The 8,030-nt window shown below is 37.8% G+C and overlaps 1 pseudogene; it reads left to right on the top strand.

Moving 5' to 3' along the window:
- Window positions 1–1,364: 1,364 nt before the first annotated feature.
- Window positions 1,365–8,030, top strand: part of LOC108301496 — a 9,583-nt pseudogene continuing 2,917 nt past the window's right edge.

The raw sequence follows: 8,030 nt of genomic DNA, 5'->3' as shown, positions 1-8,030 counted from the left end.
GAGAATCTATTCTTCAATTTGCGAAGACATGGTGGATTGGTCATTCCTTCACTTCCACCTCACCAATGAGTGAGGATCTGCAGTGAGAAGCATTGGTGAAAAGATGGATAGTTAATTGCAAAACGTTCTCCAGAGCCTCTGGAATAACCAGAGAATGGTCATATTTGGCTTTAGACATAATCTTTACTTATGTTTAATACCTTTCACAATTATTCTGCTCCCACAACCATCACCACTGCTTAAATATGCATCTTTTGATATACTCCCTTGCAATGATTGAGGACACCCTAAATATCTTAGTTTCTGATAATAACAGTAATGTCTCAAAACATTTAAAGCTATTTATATATTCAGCTCTTTGCAATGACAGGTAACAAGAATTCCTGTATTATCTATGCTGATAATTAAAATATGTAATTTAAAATTTTATGTATATGTCCTTTGAAACATTTTTCCTTCTTTTTTTTTTTCAAAATTTGCCTTTGTTATCCATCGTGATGTTTAATATTGAGCATCAACTTAATTGGATTAAAGGATGCAAAGCACTGTTTCTGGGTATGTCTATGAAGGTGTTGCCAAAGGAGATGAGCATTTGAGTCAGTGGAAAGGCAGACCCATCTTCAATCTGGGTGGATCTGCCTTTCCCAATATAATCAGCTGCCAGCACTGCCAGATTAAAAGCAAGCAGAAGAAGATGAAAATACTAAACAAGTTTAGTCTTTTGGCCTACATCTTTCTCACATGCTGAATGCTTCCCTCCTTTGAACATTGCATTCCAATTTCTTCAGTTTTGGGATTCAGACCTTGGACCACAGACTGAAGGCTGCACTGTTGGATTTCCTCCTTTTGAGATTTTAGGACTTGCCCTGGCTTTCTTGCTTTTCAGTTTGCAGATGAATTATTGTAGGACATCACCTTGTGATTGTGTGAGTCAATATTCTTTAATAAACTCTCCTTTATACATACATCTATCTTATTAGCTCTGTCCCTTCAGAGAACCCTGACTCATACATCCAGACACAAGTGCCCTCATCAAATGCTTGAAAAGCCGTCTAAAGGCAGAGCTGAAATACCCGTTGAAAGGCAACATCCTGAAAGAACAATGTGCCCTCCTTCAGGACAAGCATAATTTGTCAAGTCCAGGGCCTCTATTTGGTGCTGTGTCCACAGCAGAATACATAGGTGCAGAAGCTACATTTCAAATCCAATTTCAGTGCTTATGTTTTCAGAACACTCTCAGTGCTGCTTCAGTCCACAGCCTGTGAAGCAGAAGACAGAACTTTTATTAGAGTTAGCCTATAGATTTTATCAAATGAACCTGAAACCAGTTGTGTGAGAGGAACTGAGAAGAGAAATGTATGATAATGGGGAAAATGTTTAACACCAATGCAGTTCTAACCCAAAATGAAGGAAAGCCAGGTGACATCTCCAGGACTTTAGATCTAAGGAAGGTTTGAAAAAACAAACCAAAACACCGAGGAGGTGACGGGGGGATGGAGGCAGCAAACCACTGTGGCATGTATATACCTATGTAATAATCCTGCAAGGTCTGCACATGTACCCCAAAACTTAAAGTATAATGAAACAAACATGCAAAACACCGAGGAGTCATCATGCCAAAGTCCACAGCCTAAGCAATTCCACACCTGTCAGGAATGAGTCTGAATTCACATTGTTTCTATACTCAGTCAGTGGCTAGGAAGAGCCTATAAAAAAAGATAGCCTTGGTCCAAATGCAGCGTTGGGTATCGCTACTCAGCAGCGGGGGAACTTATTCAATTACGGGTTTTGAAGTTGGAGGTCTGTGAGGAGCACTCTCCCCTCACACCACAGTGTCTCCATGGCCTAAAAGCAACCTTTGTTCTTATACTCAGTTTTTTCTTACTTTCTCAGTTGCTTTGCTTCTTGCTATCTCATATTCAATTGAGTTCTCTCTACTATTTCTTGTCTTCCCTTCTCATCTAAGGTTATATCCTTATGGTAGGATATTTCCATTAAAATACTGTAATAAAATAGTAATAATCATAATGAATATAATTCTCCGTCTTGACACTGAATTGATTTCCATCTTAGACCTCATTCTTCAGGTTGCCTTTGTTGACCTTATTTGAGATAATTTCTACCCACACTATCCTATCTTAACTTCTCAATCTGCCATTAACTTATCTGTCCAGCTAGTTTGATTTAAATTCTGCTATATATTTTTTTCAATAACTTTGTATTAGTTCTCACACTGCTTTAAAGCTATTATCTGAGACTGAGTAATTTATAAAGAAAAGATGTTTAATTGACTCACAGTTCCACATGACTGGGGAGGCCTCAGGAAACTTATAGCCATGGTGGAAGGTGAAGGGGAAGGAAGCACCTTTTTCAAAGAGTCACAGGAGAGAAAGAGAACATAGGGGAAACTGACACTTTTAAACCATCAGATCTCATGAGAACTCTCTTACTATCACAAGAGCATCATGGTGGAAACAGCCGCTGTGATTCAATAACATACCAAAAGGTTTCTCCCTCAACACATGGGGATTACAATTAGAGATGAGATTTGGTTGAGGAAACAGAACCAAATCATATCATTTCACCTTCATCCCTGGTCCCTCCTAAATCTCATGTCAAAAACAAGTATGCCTTCCCCACAGTCCCCCAAAGTCTTAACTTATTCCAGCATTAACTCAAAAGTCCAAATCCAAAGTGTCATCTGAGCCAAGGCAAGTCCCTTCAGCCTTCAATCCTGTAAAATTATAGTCAAGTTAATTGCTTCCAAGACACAGTGGGGGTACAGGCATTGGGTTAATGTTTCCATTCCAAATGGGAGAAATTAGCCCAAGCAAAGAGGCCACAAGCTCCATGCAAGTCCAAATGGCAGGGCAGTCATTAAATATTAAAGCTCCAAAATCTCCTTTGACTCCATGTCTCAAGTCCAGGGCATGCTGATGCAAAGGGTGAGCTCTGATGGCCTTGGACAGCTCCACCCCTGTGGCTTTGCAAGGTTCAGCTCCTGTGGCTGCTTTCATGGCTGGCTTTGAGTACCTGCAGCTTTTCCAGGTGCAGAGTACAAGCTGCTGGTGGATCTACCATTCTGAGTGCTGGAGGATGGTAGCCTTCTTCTTGCAGCTCCAGTAGGCAGTGCCCCAGTGGAGACTCCATGTAGGGACTACAACCCCACATTTTTGCACTGCCCTAGCAGAGGTTCTCTATGGGGGCTCTGCCCAGGCAGCAGACTTCTGCCTGAACATCCATGCATTCTCACACATCCTCTGAAATCTAGATGGAGGTTCTCAAATATCAACTCTTGTCTTCTGCACACCTGCAGGCTCAACACTACGTGGGTGTCACCAATGTTTGGAGCTTGCAGCCTCTGAAGGAATAGTCTGAGCTGTACTCTTAGCCCCTTTTAGCCATGACTGGAGCTGGAGTGGCTGGGATGCAAGGTGCCATGTCACAGGGCTGCACAGAGCCACAGAGTCATGGGCCTGGTCCATGAAACCATTTTTCCCTACTAGGCCTCTGGGCCTGTGAAGATCTCTGACATGCCCTAAAGACATTTTCCACATTGTTTTGGCTATTAACATTTGGCTTCTCATTATTTAGGCAAATTTTTGCAGCTGGCTTGAATTCTTCCCCAGAAAAATTGGTTTTTATTTTCTACCACATAGTAAGGCTTTGCATTTTCAAAACCTTTATGCTCTGCTTAAGCCAGGTCATATCTTGAACATTTTGCTGCTTATAAATTTCTTCTGCCAGATATCTTAAATCATCTCTCTCAAGTTCAAAATTCCATAGGTCTCCAGGGCAAGGGCAAAATGCTGCCAGTTTCTTTGTTAAAGCATAGCAAGAGTGACCTTTCTCCAGTTTTCATTAAGTTCTTCATCCTCATCTGAGACCACCTCAGCCTAGACTTCATTGTCCATGTCACTGTCAGCATTTTGGTCAAAACCATTCAACAACTCTCTAGGAAGTTTCAAATTTTCCCACATCTCCCTGTCTTCTTCTGAGCCCTCAAAACTATTCAAATCCCTGCCTATTACCCAGTTCCAAAGTTGCTTTCACATTTTCAGGTTATCTTAATCACCGTACCCAACTCTGAAGGTACCAATTCTATGTATTTGTCCATTCTCACACTACTATAAAGATACTTCCTGAGACTGAGTAATTTATTTTAAAAAGATGTTTAATTGATTCACAGTTCCATGTGGCTGAGGAGGCCTCAGAAAATTTACAATCATGGTGAAAAGTGAAGGGGAAGAAAGCATCTTCTTCGCAGGGTAGCAGAAGGGAAAGATAATTCAGGGGAAATTGCCACTTTTAAACCATCAGATCTCATGAGAACTCTCTCACTATCATAAGAACATCATGGTGGAAATCTTCCCAGTGATTCAATAATCTCCCAAAAGGTTCTTCCTCAATACATGGGGATTACAGTTTGATGTGAGATTTGAGTGGGAACAAGGAGCCAAACTATATCAATTTTATCGTCAAATTAATTGGAAATTACTCTTACTGCATCTTATTAAATTATTCAATAGCAATTGATATATTCAACCATTTTTTCTTTCTCTTGCAATAATCTTGGGTTTCCTGAAATGAACATCTTTAGTTTTTTACAGGTTTTGTTCACCTTACTTTGCCAGACCTTTTCCCACATTTCCATGTTTCATTGGCATCCCTCAGATCTTTTTTTTTTTAAATCTTTTTCTACTATCTCCTTAGGTAAAATAAAGTCTGTTGCTTTAGCCAACACATTGTGCTGATGCTTTCTTCTTTTACCTCTTTAGCCTAGACTTTTCATCTGAGTACCAGTCCCATATATCTAAATTTCTACTTGACATCTTCATGTGAATGTCTTTCATGCATTGTAAGCATATACCAAGTAGAAATGGTTATTTCTCTCCCCAAATCTTTTTCTCCTTGAAAATAGTCCATATAAAAAAAAATAGTGCCTGAATTCTTCCAGATATTCAGGCAAAAAAAAAAAAATTGAGCCATTATTTACTTATTCTTTCCTACTTCAGCCATTATATTCAAGCATTAGTCTTTATTCTGTTTTACTTTTTCATTTATAATCTATCCAGTTTTTTCTGATCTCCTCTCTCTTCACCTTGGTCGATCTCTTCTGTGGCTTATTGCAATAGCCTCCTAACTCATTTCTAGGTATCTCTCTTGTTCCTTCCAATCAATTCTCCACAGAGTAGCTAGAATACTTCAATTAAAACATATTTATATTAAACTTGGAATAAAGTATTGGCTCTTTACATTAGGCTAGTAAGGTCAATGGCTGTTCTTGTCCCATTTATCTTTGTGCTTCATCTCAGTATCGCTCTCTCCATCTTTATTACAGTCTGGGCAAATGGTCTTGAGTTACTCTCACATGCCAAACGTTTTCCCCTTATTCCAGATTTTCCTCTGCCTTCCACAGTCTTCACTTGCGTTTAGTTTGGAGTGATCATGCTCATTGGCTTTCTTGCTGAACTCCAACGTTTTGAAGAGTGTCCCCCTTTCCCTGAGAATTGACTACACTTTGGCAAATTCTATGGCAAATCTATAACTTCAAAGCAAAATCTTCTTATTCTTCATTTCTCAAAGTAAATGCCACTTCATAAAAAAAAGTGCCTGATAATTCTTTGTAAAGCATTCTCTATCTTAGAGTATTATCCTTTCCCCAGTTTCCTTTAGCCATATTTTAACTACCGTATGTTGCGTTAAGCTTGTACCTCGCTGAGTTATTGTATATGCTGCTGGAAAAACAATAACTTTGCTAAATAATGATATATTGCATTTGTATCACCCAGAACTTTTATTTTAGACTTTTAAAAAGGATATTTCGAATCTTATTCAACATTTATTACTCTTATCCATGTAAAAATGTAATTATACATAAAGTACATGGTGAAGGTTAACTTTAACCTTAACCTAAACCTTGAATTCAGAGTTCAAATTTCCTAAGTTGTATTTTGATTCAGACATTGCTGGTCATGTTTTCCATGCAACATTGTCCTTCATGTGTTAAGGGATTGGCAAGTGCAGGAATGAAGGAAATAATTTATATAAAGATTGTTTCGCCTTTATTTCCCAATTTTTAAGTCAGCCATTGGCACACATTTTGCAAATTTTATTGTTAGCATTTTCTGAATCATAGCAGAAGTCATCAAGATTCTGTTCTCTTACTCCTTCTTCAAATAGTCCTGAAATATCCTGTGTGCTGAAATTCCAATGGATGTAGCTTTCCAGATATAACACCTGGAGTAACACACAGATACACTTTTTCACCAGCGTGTTCTTTAATTGTTGTCACCTCTGTCTGTACCAAGTAGCGCTGCCTTATCACTTCTGCTTCTTACAAATTCTAGCCCATTCAATCATTCTCACTTATCCTTTGCCCAGTAGGTGGCTCTTTCTCTCATTTGTAAGTTGAAAGGAAATTCCATTTTCTTTATTTTATTACTATTACTTTTTATTTTATTGAAAGGCACTGCTATAGCTGGGATTTCTTTTTCCTAAGATTTGTGAAATTTTTCAAATAAAATAGTACCTAATTCCACTGCTTTGATAATATATAAACAAGCCTGAACCAATATATATGTAGGTGGATAATAACAACTGCTTTTACTAAAAGACTGCACCCCAGACCACAGCAACAGAAATATGATATTAATAAGGCAATGAATACTAAGTTCAGAGATGTTAAAATGTTAATTAAAATTATGTGTATTTCAGTATTACTAAAAAAGTGGATATCTTTTTTATCACACATTTTACTGGCTAACTCTCCCTCTGGACTGAAAGTTGAATAAGGCTGTGCCTATTGCATTCACTTTGATCAAACAGACTAATGTACATTAACTGTTGAAGAAATTCCATATATATTTGTTGAATAAATGTATAAATGAAGCCCCATAATGGAAAATTCTCCAGAGAATGAGTTTATTTATTAATGGCGAAATTAGCAAAGATACAAATTAAAATAAAATTATTTCAATTTTAGGACTCCTGGCTTTTGTAAAGAAAGTTTCCTTTTTTTAGTAAAAAGGTTTTAATATGAGCATGTTCTTCACATGCACCCCAAAACCTAAAATGCAATAAAATCAATAAACAGGGAAAAAAAAGAAAATTAAATAGTCAAATATAATATGTACTTTTAATATTTTATAAAACTATACGTCTTTGTCTTAGTTCAGGTTGACATATAAAACATATGTCTTTGTCTTAGCTCAGGTTGCTATAACAAATTACCATAGAACAGATAACTTAAACAACAAACATTTTTAATTTTTACCATTTTGGAGGCTGGAAGTCTGAGATGAGTGTTCCAGCATGGTTGGGTTTTTGGTGAGGACTTTCTAGTTTCGAAGTATTGTCTTCGTACTGTGTCCACACAAGTTAGAAAGAGAGGAAGCTAGCTGACTGACATCTTTTTCTAAGGACACAAATCTTATTCCTGAGAGTTTTACTTTCATGACCTAATTACCTTCCAAAGTCCCTACTTCCAAATACCATCACATTGAGATTCAAGTGTCTACATATGAATTTGGGCAGAACACATTTAGTTCATTGCATTCTACTTCTGGCTCCCCAGAATTCATGTCCTTTCCACATGCAAAAGACATTCATTCGACCTGAATATGCCCAAAATTAATTCAATCCAAACTCAACTGTAAAGTAAAAGTCCAAAGTCTTGTCTAAATTATGTATGAGTAAGATTTGCAGTGCATTTCTTCCTGAGACAAAATTCTTCTCTATCTGTGAACCTGTAAACTCTCATGTATTTTTTAGGGCTCTTCAGAGAGATAAAGCTAATAGATAGATAGACGGACAGGTAAAGAGATGGAAAAAGAAGAAGAAAGGAAGGGAAAGGATAGGAGAAGAGAGGAGGACAGAAAGGAAGAAAAAAAGAAAGAAAGAAAGAAAGATGGGGGAGGGAGGGAATAAGGGAGGAAGGGGAGGAAGGAAAGAAGGAAGGGAGAAAGGAAGGAAGGAAGGAAGGAAGGAAGGAAGGAAGGAAGGAAGGAAGGAAGGAAGGAAGGAAGGAA

Source organism: Cebus imitator, unplaced genomic scaffold, assembly GCF_001604975.1.
Source record: "Cebus imitator isolate Cc_AM_T3 unplaced genomic scaffold, Cebus_imitator-1.0 Scaffold35, whole genome shotgun sequence".
Taxonomy (NCBI): Eukaryota; Metazoa; Chordata; class Mammalia; order Primates; family Cebidae; genus Cebus; species Cebus imitator.
The sequence above is the reverse complement of the archived record's forward strand: the minus strand, read 5'-3'. Positions and strand labels throughout refer to the sequence as shown.